This window comes from Odocoileus virginianus, chromosome 18 (genome assembly GCF_023699985.2).
Source record: "Odocoileus virginianus isolate 20LAN1187 ecotype Illinois chromosome 18, Ovbor_1.2, whole genome shotgun sequence".
NCBI classification, from domain to species: domain Eukaryota; kingdom Metazoa; phylum Chordata; class Mammalia; order Artiodactyla; family Cervidae; genus Odocoileus; species Odocoileus virginianus.
In genome coordinates, this window is record NC_069691.1 from 39,875,677 (window position 1) to 39,892,581 (window position 16,905).

General features: G+C 37.1%; 1 protein-coding gene across 7 annotated transcripts in view; it reads right to left on the reverse strand.

Moving 5' to 3' along the window:
• The window catches only part of LINGO2 (leucine rich repeat and Ig domain containing 2), a 1,346,710-nt gene that overhangs the window by 351,991 nt on the left and 977,814 nt on the right, over positions 1-16,905 (reverse strand). For all 7 annotated transcript variants that reach the window (XM_070480605.1, XM_070480606.1, XM_070480601.1 and 4 more), the window contains one exon: positions 14,394-14,552. The gene's annotated coding sequence lies outside the window, so the exon portion shown is untranslated. The remainder of the gene's footprint in view (positions 1-14,393; positions 14,553-16,905) is intronic.

Genomic DNA, 16,905 nt, shown 5'->3' on the forward strand with positions numbered 1-16,905 from the left:
TAACTATGCATGGCGATCTCGCCCACATCACAGAGAATGAAAAACCGGGTCATTGTCCCTGCCCAGGTCAAGCAGTGGTGAGTAGTTAGATGCAATGCTCCAGGTCAGTGCCCAGTTTTACAAAGTGACTCTTCTATCAAACAACCATGACAAATGTTTCTCTAAAAGCCACTGATTCTTCTTAGGATAGAATCTGAGTTGACTCAGATTAGAATATTAAAACCCAGTGATTACTTTATGTGCAATAACCCTAAAATTTATTTCCTTATTTTCATTAATAACAGTAACAGACAAAATATGAAGTTTGTTATAATTTTTGTGGGTTTCCCAGGTCACCACCTGGGTGGTAAAGAACCCTGCCAAGGCAGGAGATGTGAGAGACGCGGATTCAATTCCTGGGTCAGGAAGATCCTCTGGAGAAGGAAATGGCAACCCACTCCAGTATTATTGCCTGGAAAATCTCATGGACAGAGGAGCCTGGTGGGCTACAGTCCATGGGATCCCAAAGAGTCAGACATGATTGAGCATGTGGGCAAAGGGAAGGGATACATATCTGCCATAGTCCTTTTTAAGAATTTCATTTCAAAACAAAAACATCTGATCTGACCTGCCACCTCTGAGGAGTAGCTGCCTAAATTTATTATCAGACATGGGGAGACTTACTAGAAAAAGAACATAAAGCTAATGTAGACACAAGGGCACGACTGGGGGAAATGTACAAACAGCCAAAGGACATGACAAATGTCACTTCTAACCAGAAAGAAGGTAATATTATTTAAAAAATAATAGAGTGTTTAAGTTAAAAATATAGGAATTTTACCCTGATGTTTGAACTATAATTTCAAATTTGAATTTTCAGTTTGATTTCTATAATAAATAAGAGATGGTATTCCCATCTTAAAGAGATGGGGGTACTAGACCACCTTGCTTGTCTGCTGAGAAACCTATATGCTGGTCAAAAAACCACAGTTAGGACTGGACATGGAACAGCTGACTGGTTCAAAACTGGGAAAGGAGTATGTCAAGGCTGTATATTGTCACCTTGCTTATTTACCTTCTATGCAGAGTATATTATGTGAAATGCCAGGCTGGATGAATCACAAGCTGGAATCAAGATGCAGGGAGAAACATCAACAATCTTAGATGCGCAGATTATACCACTCTAAAGGCAGAAAGTGAAGAGGAACTAAAGAGTCTCTTCATGAGGGTGAAAGAGGAGAGTAAAAATGCTAGTTTGAAACTCAATATTCAAAAAATTAAGTTCTCGGCATCTGGTCTCCACACTTCATGGCAAATAGAAGGGGAAAAAGTGGAAGCTATGACATTTTGTTTTCTTAGGCTCCAGAATCACTGTGAATGGTGACTGTAGCCATGAAATTAAAAGATGCTTGCTCCTTGGAAGGAAAGGTATGACAAACCTAGACAGCATATTAAAAAGCAGAGACTTTATTTTGCCAACAACGGTCCGTATAGTCAAACCTATGGTTTTTCCAGTAGTCATTTACAGATGTGATAGTTGGATCATAAAGAAGGTTGACAAAGAACTGATGCTTTTGAATTGTGGTGTTGGAGAAGACTCTTGAGAGTCCTTGGATTGCAAGGAGATCAAACCAGTAAACCCTAAAGGAAATCAATGCTGAATATTCATTGGAAGGACTGATGCTAAGGTTGAAGTTTCAATTCCTTGGCCACATAATGCGAAGAGCTGACTCATTGGAAAAGACCTTAATGCAGGGAAAGATTGAAGGCATAAGGAGGAGGAGGTGGTGGAGAATGATATGTTTAGAAAGCATCAATCCCTGACTCCATGTACCCAAATCTGAACAAAATCTGGATATAGTGTAGGAAAGAGAAGCATGGCACGCTGCAGTCCACAGGGTCACAAAAAGTCGGACAGGACTTAGTGACTGAACAACCACAATAGCAAATGAGAGATTGCATATCTTTTTGTTTTAACCATTGAAAGCCTATATTGATCACTAAACATTTTCAGTGTAATAAAATGCCATATGCGTGTTATTTTCTCAGTTCATCAAATCATTCATTTATAAATACACTATACACATTAAGGGACTATTAGATACTAGATTGTTTTTTTTGTTTGTTTTTGTTTTCATGAGTGAATTTACTACAATAGAAAAGACCAGTGCCCAACCTAGGATGTATATAGTCTGGTGAAGATGGGAAAAAAGATGTGGATAGCCTTTAATACCAAGAAAGTAACATCAAAAAGATGCCCTGTTACTAAGTGAATCACACCATCTGAAGCTGGATCTGCATGACTTGATTCTGATTTGTGACAGACACACTTGTTTCTAGACCTAAACTGAAAGTGCCTTCCTAGCCCATTCAAACCACAGCTACTGGATTTCTGCAGGTAAAAAAAAAAAAAAAAAAAAAATGTACATTTGAACCTATAACTGTTTCTAAACAGGAAACAAATGCCTTGTGGAAAAGGCAAGCTGGATTTCTTCTTGATCTCTATAATGCAAACATCTGAGAGAACATCAATGTCTCACAGGTTCCATTTTAAGCATGCCCCTGATTTAATTTCAGAAAGCATGTCAGATCCAGAGGCCAGTCACAAACTCACCTGGGTGGAATATGATTAGACTTGGCAACTAGAACGGTACTTAATGCAATTACCTTCCGATTAATTAGAGACCATAGTTTGAAACAGTCAAGCTACTTCTAAGATATGAATCTTTTAGTAGTAAATACATCATATTGATGAGAATGAGTTATGGGACACATATCACCAGGGTGAGAGAAGAATAACTCATAGATGAATGACATAGAGAATTTAGGACAAATGAGATCAAACTGTAATTTACCATCCTTTCAGGACAGGTTTTTTTGGAAGGTCTCCAAATCATGTATTTCAGAAGGTTCCAGCTTGATTAAGAATTCTATTTGATGAAAGATCAGATGGAAAAAACACTACCCTTTCTGCTGGTAAAGCGTGTTTTCATTCTACTATAAACTCATGCCAGGAAACAAATGTTATTTTTCAAATAAAAATTATTATAAGTTACCTTAGATACTGTGCTATAATAACTGTACTTCTTTGGTTTATATCAGATCTGATTTGATAATCAGATTTGCATTAGCTATGTACAGGAGATGCTTGGGAATAGAGTAGGAGAATTTCTATTAGGTACAGATTTGAGAATTTAAAAAGTTGGGATTTGGGGCTAGGAAATTCTCTGATGCCGCTTACAGTGTTTCTCATTTGCCAGCCACCAGCTATAAAAACCTATGTGCAATGCATTCACTTTTGCATACCCATAGCGACATGCATCATTTTCAATTTTTAAAATCTAACTCCTAGTAACTCAAAGACTATATGTACTCATTTGTACCTCAGTTATTGCATATAGATTGTTTTTATTCTTTTTGTGATTCCATTTATTATAGTTTCTTACTTGCATTGCAGGAGTAGGTAAATTGTGTAATAGGGAAGAAAAATGTTGAAATCCAAGATTTCAGGTACACTTAATGCATGAAATGTAGAGAACAAAAGTGTTCATAGGTATATCTAACATTTTGAAGTGTGTAGGATATACAGAGGGAAGTTTACTGAGCTTTAGAGCTTAGGTGAATTCCAGTAAAGTAGAATCATAAAAAGCATTTAAACTCTTAAAACTTTTCTATCAAAATTAGTTTTCAACCTACTTTGAACTGCTCATGTAAATACCATCACTTTTATGAAATCACATTTTCAAGTCACATTTCAATACCACCTGTAATATTTCCAGTGCTGGAAGTAGACTTTTTGTTTTCAATCCCAATGATTTACATCATATTTATCAGCCCACATCGTTTTTACTAGATATTCTAGAACTCGCTGTTCTTTTTAACCATGCCATAATGGCATCTCAGCAAAATAAAGGCAAAGGGGAGTCTAGAGTGTGATTTCCAGTCTTCAAAACTGACAAAGAATTAAGTGGGTTAGTCCTGATAATTGATAAGAAAAGGCAAATGTTCATGCCTACATGTCACCACTGTGAGATAAAGACATTCTGAGAAAACAAAGATGATGAATAAGAACTGGTCTCTGCCTTAGAGAACTTACATTCTAGTGAGAGAAACAGGTGTCATAGAAGTATGTTCTAGGAGTCAAGATAAACACAACAGGGGATGAAAACTAGTGCGCTCAGCTGTGAGGCCAAATAAGGAAGGAAGTGTGATGCATACGAAGTGTGAGTCTCGCAAGGTAAGTCTGATCATGGAGAACTTCTCAGTATACGATAAAGGGTATGGGAAAAACATGTTGATGCTTTCTTTTGCTTTTCCTTTTTTAAGGAGGTCAAATACCAGAGAGATTTTTAATTGGTGAACCACCTATACTTTATTGCTTAGATGCCCCTTCTTCATCTGGCTGACACAAATCATGTGCATCTTTATTTATTTATCTATTTTTGACCTCACCACATGTGGGATCTTAGTTTCTTGACCAGGGATTGAACCCACACCCCTTGCATTAGAAGCACAGAGTCTTAACCCTGGGCTGGCAGGGAAGTCCCTGCTTTTGCTTCTGTTGTTGTTCAGACTCCATGAACTGCAGCACACCAGGTTTCTCTGTCCTTCACTAGCTCCCTGAGTTTGCTCAAACTCATGTCCATCGAGTCAGTGATGTCATCCAGTCATCTCATTTTCTGTCTTGCCCTCAATCTTTCCCAGCATCAGGGTCTTCCAAAGTACTGGAGCTTCAGCTTTGCTTTCAGTAAGAGAATTCCTACTCTTTCTTTGCGGCTCAGCTCTGGTTCATCTCCTTCACGAAGCTTCCCCGAGGTTTCAGGTCCACCATGACTTTCTTCCTCTGAATATCTGTGGTTTTTCTCATCTACCCAAGTTCCTGCCTGACACTTAAAAGTACTGCCTTTTTCCTTTTCTGATAATATTGCATATCTGCTCTGCTTGTCACTGGCATCACAAACTCCTTGAAGACAAAGCTAACATTTCAGAGTAGAGATTTACAACACAGCATTTAGTTTCAGATGTATAGCAAAGTGATTCAGTTTTATATATATATATATATATATGTGTGTGTGTGTGTGTATATATATATATATCTGTATAACCTATAATGGAAAATAATCTAAAAACGTATATGTTGTTGTTTTTCAGTCGTTCAGTCAAGTCTGCCTCTTTGCAACTCCATGGACTTTAGCCTGCCAGGCTCCTCTTTTCAGGGGATTCTCCAAGCAAGAATACTGGACTGGGTTGCCATTTCTTTCTCCAGGGGATCTTCCCAAACCAGGGATCGAACCTAGGTCCCCTGCATTGCAGGCAGATTCTTTAACATCTGAGCTACCAGGGAAGCCCATATATATCGTGTGTGTGTATATATATATATCTGTGTGTGTATATATATATATCTGTGTGTGTGTGTATATATATATATATACATATATATATGTATATATATATATATACGTTTTCAGATTATTTTCCATTATAGAGTATTACAAAGGTACTAAAGGAAGTTGAGGCTATAAGTCACTAAGCTATCACATTTAGAAACTGGGTAGAGACAGTCTGTAACATATGTGGAAAGGAAAGCAACTGAAATTGAGACTGCTTCACCAGGCCCAGTGCCCCTGCAAAAAAAGACTAGCAAAAATCTCCTACTGATGGTGCTAATAATGGAGTCTGACAATAACTGCCTTTGGCTTCATAATTAGGCTGCATTTTGAATGTGTAAAATGTAGCCTGTGCCTGGAATTCTATCTACTACCAAGAGTGTGAAAGTGAGGTTACCCTAGAAAAAGTAATTTCCTGATAAAAAGCACTCTGTCTATAGGAGTTGCCTTAAAATTATGTCTCTCTTATCATTAGCAAGGAGAGGGAGAACATGTCCAGGTTTTGCTTGAACAGATGAAAAAAAAAGATAACTTCAATTATGGGAGTAACATATCTAGGCTTCCCTTGTGGCTCAGATGGTAACGAATCCACCTGCAATGCAGGAGACCCAGGTTCGATCCCTGGGTCGGGAAGATCTCCTGGAGGAGGGCATGGCAAACATTCCAGTATTCTTGCCTGGAGAATCCCATGGAGAGAGAAGGTCTACAGTGGGCTACAGTCCACTGGGTCACATAGAGTCAGACATGACTGAGTGACACACACACACACACAGAAGGGCTATGTTATTGGGCATAATGATCTGTTTTAATTGAAGTGTGGAGAAACCCAAAGAAAGAAATGTTAGCATGTTCTTCAGGCAAGGAGGATAGAGAGGAGATAAGTGAATATGAGAATATGAGGAGGGGAGGAGGAGAAGAGGAGAAAGGAAAAGAAAGAGAAAGTGGAAGGAGAGAGGAAAAGGGGGGAAAAGGAAGAGGAAAAGAAGAGAAAAAAGAGGAAGAGAAAAGAGAGAATGAGCATTTATCTGTCCAAGGTCTGTGTTCCTAACACCAGAATTGTCATCTGGGGGAAAAGGTGGCTCAAAACCATTCACTTTCTTCTGCTTATCAATAATCCTCCATTCAAGAAAAAATGTGGCCCATGTGGTAGGCAAACCTAAACTCTTTCTTTTCGAGCCAGGTCTTATCACAAATAAGACACCTGCAGATGCATTTGGCTACAAAATTCTTCACTCAAGAAACACATACCTCCAGGCCTGTTTTCCATAGAATACATGTTAGAAAACAATCCATTTAAATTAATCCATGTAAATGCTCTGTTAGGGGAAAGAAAATCTTATACAGATGAAAAACAAAATATTATTCAAATGATTTTAATTTGGTCATTCAATAAGTTATAGGTATATGACTTTATATATACAATATCTATGCCAAGAAATATATATGAAGTGTGTACATATATTCATCTTTGTAGAAAAGGGGAAACCAGTTTGTTATTGACATTATCATCAGCAAATATTTGTTCAGAATCAGGGCCTATCATAGCACCAGTAGTAATAGGCCCTCTGTAAAATGAAACACTATGGGTTCTACCTCTCAAATCATTTTCAAATTCATGAAAAAGCAAAATACACACACATGTAACAAGAAGGAAATTACATAATATTATAAAAATTTCTTATACACTAGAGCAAATTTGCACCTATGTATAAAGGCACAGGGACTGGAGTGTTAGTTTAAGAACTGAAAATTAGGATAATAATATAATGGAAAACTCACTCATGTTTATATGGAGATCTTGGGAGAAAAATGCACCCTGACACACATTAGCTGTGTGAGCTTGGGTAAATTACTAACCTTCCTAAGTCTCAGTTTTTTCATCTTGAATATATATGTAATTTTGTCTATACTGCAGGGTTACTGATATAAACGACTTGTATTGATCCAAACATTCAACTTAGAGTGGTTGTCATTATTATTTCATTGCTATTGTCACTGCTGGATTCAATAGGAAGAGACATGATATATCTGAGTCTTGGTTATCCTTCCATTCCCATTTCGGCAGAAGGGACTTTGTAAAGATTGTCTCCAGCAGTATCTTCATTTCTTGCTAAATCTTATCCTCAGGATGAATAAATCCTTTCTAAGGAAATGACTCCCCCACCACCCAACTCAGGGATGTCCTACCACTCAGTCCAAATGCTCTTGCACACACTTTGTCAAGCTGTTAACTCCTGGCAGGACTCTCCTCAACTTGCCAGTTAAATCCACAGTCCATCACTTCGTTGCTACTTCCATCACCACGGTGTCTCCCCAAATTCCTTCTCCTTCACCATGGACATCCTCTGCCCCTCACTGAGGGCAACAGCGAGCTGCTGATGGAAAATGAGCTGCTCTCCAGTCCTGGCTCACTGCCAACACCCACGATCCAATCTTAAATGGCTCTTCTGCCAAAGCCTAGTTTTATTTGCCCTTGGTTGATTCATTTTCCACGTCCCAGGGCCACTTTCTCATCTACACTGTCTTCCTTCATGCCTCAGCTGATGATCTGGATTCTGTCTTTTACTGACAAGGCCAGGGCCACTCAAAACCAACAGACTACAAAGCATTGACAGGAAATTAAAGAAATTGCCTAGCATTTATCCCCACTAATCGCCTAGTCTGGTTGTAAGATTAATCGTGATAATTAAGCTTTGAAGTATTATTGTACTGTGTAAAATGTAGTTTTAATTATAAATTTTCATTTCAAAATTCATGGTTGTCTCTTTTATAAAACTCATGTAATAAAGACGAGGTTAAAGGCATAATTATATATACCACTTGATTAATGGCAGGGTCCTCTAAAGACAGTCTCTATGAGTGTGTATTAAAGAAGTATTCCCAAATAAAGAATCACGTCAACAGATAAGGAGGATCAGTTTGCTATTGTAGCATACAACAGGCCTTCCACATTTGTGGATCCAAGCAGTAGTGGATGACAGTTCACTGGATTATGCCACTTTATACAAAGGACTTTGTGTGTATTAGTTGCTCAGGCGTGTTTGACTCTTTGTAACCCCATGGACTGTAGCCCGCCAGGCTCCTCTGTCCATGGAATTCTCCAGGCAAGAATACTGGAGTGGGTTGCTGTTTCTTTCTCCACAGTATCTTCCTGACCCAGGGATTGAACCCAGGTCTTCTGAATTGCAGGCAGATTCTTTACCGTCTGAGTCATCAGCAAAGCCCAAATGACATTTAGCATCTGTGGATGTTTTTATCTGTTGGGAGTAGACAGTGTCGTTGTTTTCAGTGTGGTTTTTTTTTTTTTTATTATTTTAAAGACTATAATTTGGTATGGAAAATCACTTTGGTGATCTTTGGTTAAAAAGAAAATGATGTTTACTTCATTATCAGCAACATGTTTACAACATGACCAATAACAGAGTGATAAACAGGATTTTATCTCAAACTCTAAGCATACTCATAGACCTGTCATCATTCTAAGAAGGACCTTGTTGCTATAATTAGACCAAGATCTCTTCAAAAAGCCTAAGGAAGAGAAATGCATATATAAATAAATAATAAAGACCACCGCCACCACAATACTTGTTGAGTGCTTATAGGTATCAGGTGTTCTGCTAAGTACCTTTACAACTCATCTACTTCTGGGAAAACTGGGTAAAATATTCTGACATTTTGCTGAAAATAAGTGGATTTCTAGACAGAACTGCTACACATATAGATCACAAATAATAGTAATAATAATTAGGACAATAGTGATAAAATAATTAGAACATTGTGTGCTAAGTCACTTCAGTCGTGTCCAACTCTGTGCAACCCTATGGACTACAGCTCAATAGGCTCCTCTGTCCGTGGGATTCTCCAGGCAAGAATACTTGAGTGGGCTGCATGCCCTTCTCCAGGGGATCTTCCCAACCTAGGGATCGAAACCTCATCTCTTGCATCTACAGAGTTGGCAGGCGGGTTCTTTATCACTAGCGCCATGTGGGAATATCCCTCAATTAGAGCAATAGCATTATTAGCATATTTATAATGTATCAAATATTCTGCTGAGTGTCTTAGAGCATGATCTCATTTAATCCTCATGATAGCCCATGGAACCCCTACTGATAACTTTATACTTCCTAATGGAAATCAAAGCTCTGAGATAATAAATGACCTGTCCAGGATCATGTAACTGGTAAGTGTCAGAGTTTGGATTCAAACCCAGCTCTTAATTAAAGCCAATGCCGATAAATATGATAGTATATTTACAGCCACAATTTGCTATAATCTGCCTCCTCAAAGCAGAAGAGGGTAGCTTGCTAAGTAAGCATGGCAGTTTTTCAGGGATTTCTACTCAGAGATGTCCACACCCAAGAGCACAGAAAGAGCTTACTTCTTTCTCCCTAGCATTTGAAATCCATAAAAATAAAAATGCAAAGTCTGTGATAGCTTGTAAAAGAGAACCATAGTTCATTTATAAAGGCAATGAGGTATTTAGTAAATGTTTTTCTCTTTTTTTCTTGCTTCTTACTGTCAGACTAAAGCCTCCAGAGCCCTAGACCTTGGGTACTATTATACGTCATTGTGTGATTGAAAAAGATCTGTTACTAAATAATGGCAGTATTAAAAACATGAAACACTGAGATGCCCTTGATGTAACAGTGGACAAAAAAAAAAAAATCAAATACCAATGGTCCCACTAACAAGAGAGAGAGAGATTTCCAACTCTTAAAGACACTGAAGTTACAAATTTGATTTGAAGCCCAAGTTTTGATGTTTGCTCATTCACTCAGCAGATAAGTTTATTGAGTTAGTTGTGGCTCTGGAAATAAGATCCTAGAGGAGAAAGACAAAGACCCTAGTAACAAGAATATAACGCCTTAGTGAATCATATCTTCATTTCCTTAAGTAGGCATATTTAGAAAGAAATTCTTGTGTTTTTTTTAACCCACCGTAAAAGAATTTCTTTGAAAGATAGATAAATCAGTCATACAAAATGTACTGAATTTGGTGTATGACTGGGGAGCTGTATAACAACAGTAATGTTATGTAAAATAATTGGCGTGAAAGTGATGCTGTGAGTTAGGGTTTCCTACAGCAGAGGCCTTAATGCACCTAGGCTCATTAAAGGGTTGTGTCAAAGACTGTTGGGTTGCAGCTTCTTTTCACTTGCTTTGTGTCTTATTCAGGCTCCCTTCCCCAGTTATTTTCCATAGCTTTAAAGTGTTCCCTATTATTTTGACCAAATATGCCCTGTGATGGAAAGGACGTGATACTTTCAGCAGAATTACTTAATTAGGTTTAAGTAAGCAGTCTGGGCCAAGTAGGGTAAGTTTGCTTTCTAGCCATAAAAATGTGCCTGCCACGCATGCTGTGCTTCCAAGGAGTGAAACAGTGATTGATGTGATGATAAAACCATGAAGGGAGGGATAAAGCCTGAGAGATAAAAGTCTCAAAAGGGAAATAAAGGAGGAAAGCAGCTGCCCCCATCTTAACTGAAGCATAAATTTCAGGAACAGGATCTGAGGTTTAATTTCAAGCACATATTGGGGGAGAGAGAGTGTGTGTGTGTACTCTTGTATGTGATGAAAGCCATGTAAGTTAAATTATTTCCATCCTTTTATGAAGAGTTCTCATACCATTTTTAAAGCAGGAAAAATTGCAAAGTTAGAGGTTTATGGATTATCACCGAGAGGTGTTCATTTAGTCAGCATTTGAGACTAACAGAATTAATGAAAGGCAGGAACTTAGGCACTGGTGATACAGCAGACTTGAAACCATAACTTTCTGCACTCAGGGAGCTCAGTGGTTTCAGTTTATCTCTTTTCTCCGCACATACTTTCCCAGCTTGTTCCCCTACCCTCTATCAGAATTCTTTTCTTATAGATTACATTATACATTACTTTCATATTTTTATCCAAGATAGCCATGCATGCAAAACACTACAGTCCAGCTCCAAACTCTTTTTGGAGTTTGTCCCACCTCTTTTTTGCATTCACTCCTGTCCTCCAGTATCCAACTTCCATTCTCCAAGCATAACATTTATTTTTACACCATGGTGACTTTGCCATATTTGCCCCTAGAATGCCTTCATACACATTTCCTATCAATTAAAATTCTCCTCACTTTTCGACTGTGTGGCTGAAGTATCTCTTAAGCCTTGAAGACCTTTTAATACTCCTACCAGTTTTAACAATCCTTCATTTCAGTATCTAGAGAATTTTGCTTGAAATGCACCATTAAACTTTTTAGTTCATTTTGCCTGGAGTGAGCCATTTAGTGTCTGCTTTACTTTGCGTGAACTATTTGAGGACAGGGCTGGGAGGATCACTGATTTGTTTCTGGCCACATACTGTTTTACATGTGGTTGAAGTTCAAAGGGCTTCCAGGCAACTCAGACTGTAAAGAATCTTCCTGCAATGCAGGAGACCTGGGTTCAATCCCTGGGCTGGGATGATCCCCTGGAGAAGGGAATGGCTACCCACTCCAGTATTCTTGCCTGGAGAATTCCATGGACAGAGGAGCCTGGTAGGCTACAGTCCATGGGGTCGAAAAGATTTAGACATGACTGAGTGCCTAACGCTTTCACTTGACATTTAAAACATGCTTGGAGAGTAAGTAAACTTGTAGCAAAAAATATTTAACATTCATATGAGGCTTTTCATGATGGAAACAGCTGTCACCCTGAATTCTTAAAATTTTATTTTCAGAAGAACTCAGAATAAGAATGGTGGCACAGGTAAGAATGTCCATGCTCTCTGCAGAGGGTAAAGGACACACTTGTCCTAGTCCTACACAGGTTGGACTTAAATGTTTTCCATGAACCACCTTGGAGACTACAAATTCCATTACAGGGGGCACACTGTTATCAGAAGTGCTTTGCAAAATCTGACCTTTTACAGCCTGTCTTTATAGCTTCATATTGCTTCTCTGTACAAGCATTCAGTAATGTAACCTTGGATTAGGTAAACTTTTACTTTAAAAACGTTTTAAGAAAGAAAAATTCCTTTTAGGCTAAGGAACAGTGCAAATTTTTAAGATTTTTTTTTACAAACTTCCGAGAACAGAATTCACAAGCCTTGACATTCTTTTAACTTTATGGAGAAGCTGACATGTATCACCATAAAAAAAAAAAAAAAATTCAACCGCCATTCTTACAACAGAGAATGAAAACAAATTTCAAACTAATATAAGTATAAATCCATAATGCAAACAATTTCTGTTCATTTTAAAAGAGTCAACCTTTAACTGGGAAAATATTTGAATTCACTGTCAAATCTTTTATGTCCAGAGGGCCCTTCCAAAGTTTTCATTTTTATATAGGCAGTGGAATTTATTATCTCTGTATATCCTAATCAACAGGACTCACTTTAAATGACCTGTGTAAGATAAGTTATGTTTCTTTATGATTCTTAGATCAAAAGTATTGCTGTACACTTTTCGCTATATATTGAAGACTTATTTCAAAAAAATATTAAAGAATAAAAACACTTGTCTCACAAACAGGAAGAGCTCTTTCTTTAATAATTACATTAACACATGATTATTGACCTTAAAATAGCTTTAATTGTATCCCTCCCCTTTGTGTCTTTCTTCTAAGTCTGATGTTTTAACATTCAACCCAGTTTTAATGAAGATATTGAAATAAACATAATTAGGATCAAATTTACTTTGGACTAATAAGCTTAAGAATATGGAAGCCTATCATGAAGTGTTCTTGCTTTCATTTTTTGCAAGCTAACAATGCAATGAAGCATGGAACGAGTTGAGGTTTATCCCACAAAGGCATCCTGCTTGTTGATGCCTCTTTTATTTACAGGCTTGCAGAACTCTTCCAAATATGGCTAACCCAATTTGCCACAAAACAGGACAAAGTGTCACCCACTAACCCAGTTCATCAAATAAGGATTTGTGCCATGAGTTTGATGATCTGTGCTATTTCTAACAAATTCAAAAGCCATGACTAATTTGAATTTCAGGCTCTCAGGATATCATCTTATAGACAAATAAGTTACTAGGAGATTGAGAAGACATATGTATTAAACTTTAGAAAATCAATTATTTTCAAGCAGTATCAAAGTTCTTATATCCAAATAATTATCTTAGCCTATAATTTATTAACTGAGTTCCATTTGCTTTATTTTCAGAAAACAAAAAAAAAAGCCTGTATTTTTAAAAAAGAAACAAACAAAAACCACCAACTTAAAGAGTTCAAGTTTTCTAAATGATTAAATTTTAAATATATTTTCTGTTTCGATAATTGAACTTAAAGGAAATCTTGATTTGGGATTCATAAAATTTTGATGTAAGAGCTCTGATAGTCTTAAAATCAGAAGATAGGAATAATGTAGTTGCCCCAAGTAATTGTTACTAACAGATTTTAATTATATTATAGAGGAGGAATAGAGTTAAAGAGAAAGATAAGATCCGATAATTGAAAAGAGGCTCCAGAATGAAACAGACAAAAGTCACAGAGACTGCTTGAATATGTGTTAAATTCCAGAAGCCACAATGGACTAGGTCATTATGTTACCATATCAAATAATACTTAGATGGACAGAATTTAGAATGATAAATACTTTCAAAAAATAAAAGGCAAAATAATGGTATACCTTCTAAATTGGAATAACACTGAAGCATATATGTAAGATCATATGCTATGAACTGCAACACTTTCCCTACTTAACCTTCAAAGAGTACAACTGCTTATTCCATTATAGTTCAGAGTAGTTCCTTAAAGAGGAAACTGCCTTAGCTTGCAATTTGGGGCTTTTGCATTAAACTATCATCCATAATATCTTGTGTCTGCTTTATGTGTATCTTAAAATAACTCCTCCCCTCCTCTTGAGAAAAAGGAACTCAATCATTACTATATCCATTCTCCTGAATTCAAGGGAGCACCATTCTTCAACAACCTGTTGAGTGGACTTAGAAAGCAAACAGAGAAGTTATACATTATTCAATACACCTTGGCAGCACTCCAAAGCCCTTAGAAGTGCTTAAACAAATGATAAATGATCAGATGACTCCCTCAAATCTTACCTGGTTTACTCTTTTTAAAAATCCAACCCTTGCTGTCTACCATGCAAAGCTCTTGACCACTGGGTGAAATCCAAACTGGGTAGTAGATCATGATAATTCCAACACGTCATGGGCAGCAGCATCTCTCAGAATCCCACATGTCATCTCCTTGAAACAAACCTGCAACAAACAAGGCATTTTTTTTCATTCTAACTGAAAAATAGGGAACCATGTCCTTGGTCCAGGAGGCATCACTACTTGATCAATAAGGGAATCATAAAGGAGTGTATGAGGAGCAATAAATGCCTCTCAAGATGCTGATAAACATTAAAGCCAATAGATTGATATTTATGTGCTACAGAAGGTGTTTTGGCAGAGCGCATGTTCCTCTTCATGTTATTAATAGATCTATTTAAGCTGCAGTGTAAATAAATATTATTGATATTAAAACTCACACATTTTATAGTGTATACCCCTTCTTCTTTATATAGGTGACCACTTGGAGTACTCAAAAGCATTTTTATGACTCTATTCATAACATTCTCAAGGTAACTGGTAATGAGGCTCAACAGAAAAAAACCCATCAGCAGCTAGAAGAAAATCCACATAATGACCTAGATCAAAGACAGTTACATCTGTGAGTTCTGACATTCCACTTCAATATTCCAACTTAGAAATTAAAACATGTCTGTATGATAGTGTATGAGGAACACCTCTGATGAACATATATAAGGGGCTTCAAATTCACCAGCCTCCATGATCCAAATCAAGATACAGACCACACCAGACAGTTACCAACACAAACGTGTGGTAGCCAGAGTCTGTATACAAAGGAAAGACCAGAAACCAGGAAAGTAATTAGATAACTAATATTGGGGCAATCTACCACACATTTAATGCTTAGACTATTTATACTCATATGAGTAAATATGGTATTTAATTTTCATAAGCATGTTTAGCTTCCATTCAAGGAGATAAAACTCCATGTATAATCAACACCTCCTGATTGTACGATGGTACGGATACCTGCCACACAAATAACTGTGTTCAGCAGAAATTCAGAAGGATTCTAATGGATAGATTCCTTTAGTGGTCTTCCCAGGGTAGGCTTTAAGAATGACTAGATATTCTTTTAGCTACCACAACCATATTTAGCTATGCATATACAAAAAAAAATTTTTTATTATTATATTTTCTAAGTGGTGCAGCAGAAATGGTTGAGAGGTTGTTCTAAGCCGGTAAGGGGCCTCATGTGAATGGTTATGTGTGGCAGATTCATGAACACAGGTGCAAAGGCTGGCTTTAACAAGCCACAGAATGATATATCCTCATGGATTTGTGAATAGAACTTCAACTAGTATTCCCAGAAGTCCATGTGGAAACTTCACTAGAAGACAAAGAGTGAGATATCCTATATTTGTGCCATTTCAGCAAGAATGGTAAGATAGCAAGGGGCTGAAGTCAAACGCATACATAAGAATAAAATGCAATACTTCAAAGTAAGTCCTTAAAAATCAAGACATGTGTACCTGGACACTAAGTGAACATTGTGCAATTCAAATTTCAAGTGTTGTGTTGATGCTATTCATGTCAAACATAAATACCCATACACCCAGATACACACACATACGAATAACAATTGAAATTGCCAAAGCTACTGATCCAAGTTCTGGTATTCATGAAGCCAAAATTGTAGTTAACTTCTGGACATAAATGTTCCTATTCATTCTCTAAATTATTTTACTTTTCTTCTTAGAGCATACTCTAAGAGTTATCAAATCAAGTCTTTTATAAAACAGATCCATTTCCATGAGTAGTAATCCTTTCCTGTCTCTTGAGGGACAAGCAGGGTATTAGAAGAAGTCATATACAGGTAGGCTAAATGTCAGGCAAGTGGAAATTAAACATAATCTTCAAGCTACCAAACTGACTTTGAAGTGAGGGATCTTTGAAAGCTAGTTGGTTTGGAAGGACCCACATGTGACCTAATGTGATTCCTAAAACTTCAGTTCTACCACTTACTATATAAGAGTGAAACTAAGTAAATCAGCATACCTATTTGCTTTCTAAAATGGCTTTATCTCACCACACATAAATGATGTTATTGATCTCTTCTTTGAATGGATAGGTTTTCTGTGTATATTTTAAGTAATGAATGAAAAGATTTTCTACTGACCATTGAACTCTAATTCATTCATTAACCCACTTATTCATTCCACAGATTTTAACTGAGCACCTCAGTGCCTCCTAAGGGATTAGGTACCCAAATACACAATGAGAACACACTTATTCTTCTCATCAAAAATGTACTATTTATTCTATTCTGATTTGCTGACATATACTGGTATCCAGGAAAGGCAGCAACATTAGACTACATTAAAATAATTGGTTTTATTTTATAACCCAGCCACCATATGATCAGACAAAGGGGTTATTAAGTTTGCCAGTGAGCAAACCATTATAGACCAAGAACTACAGCACAAAACGACTGACTTACCTAGTCAACTTGTCTTCAGTTTATACCGGATGTGAT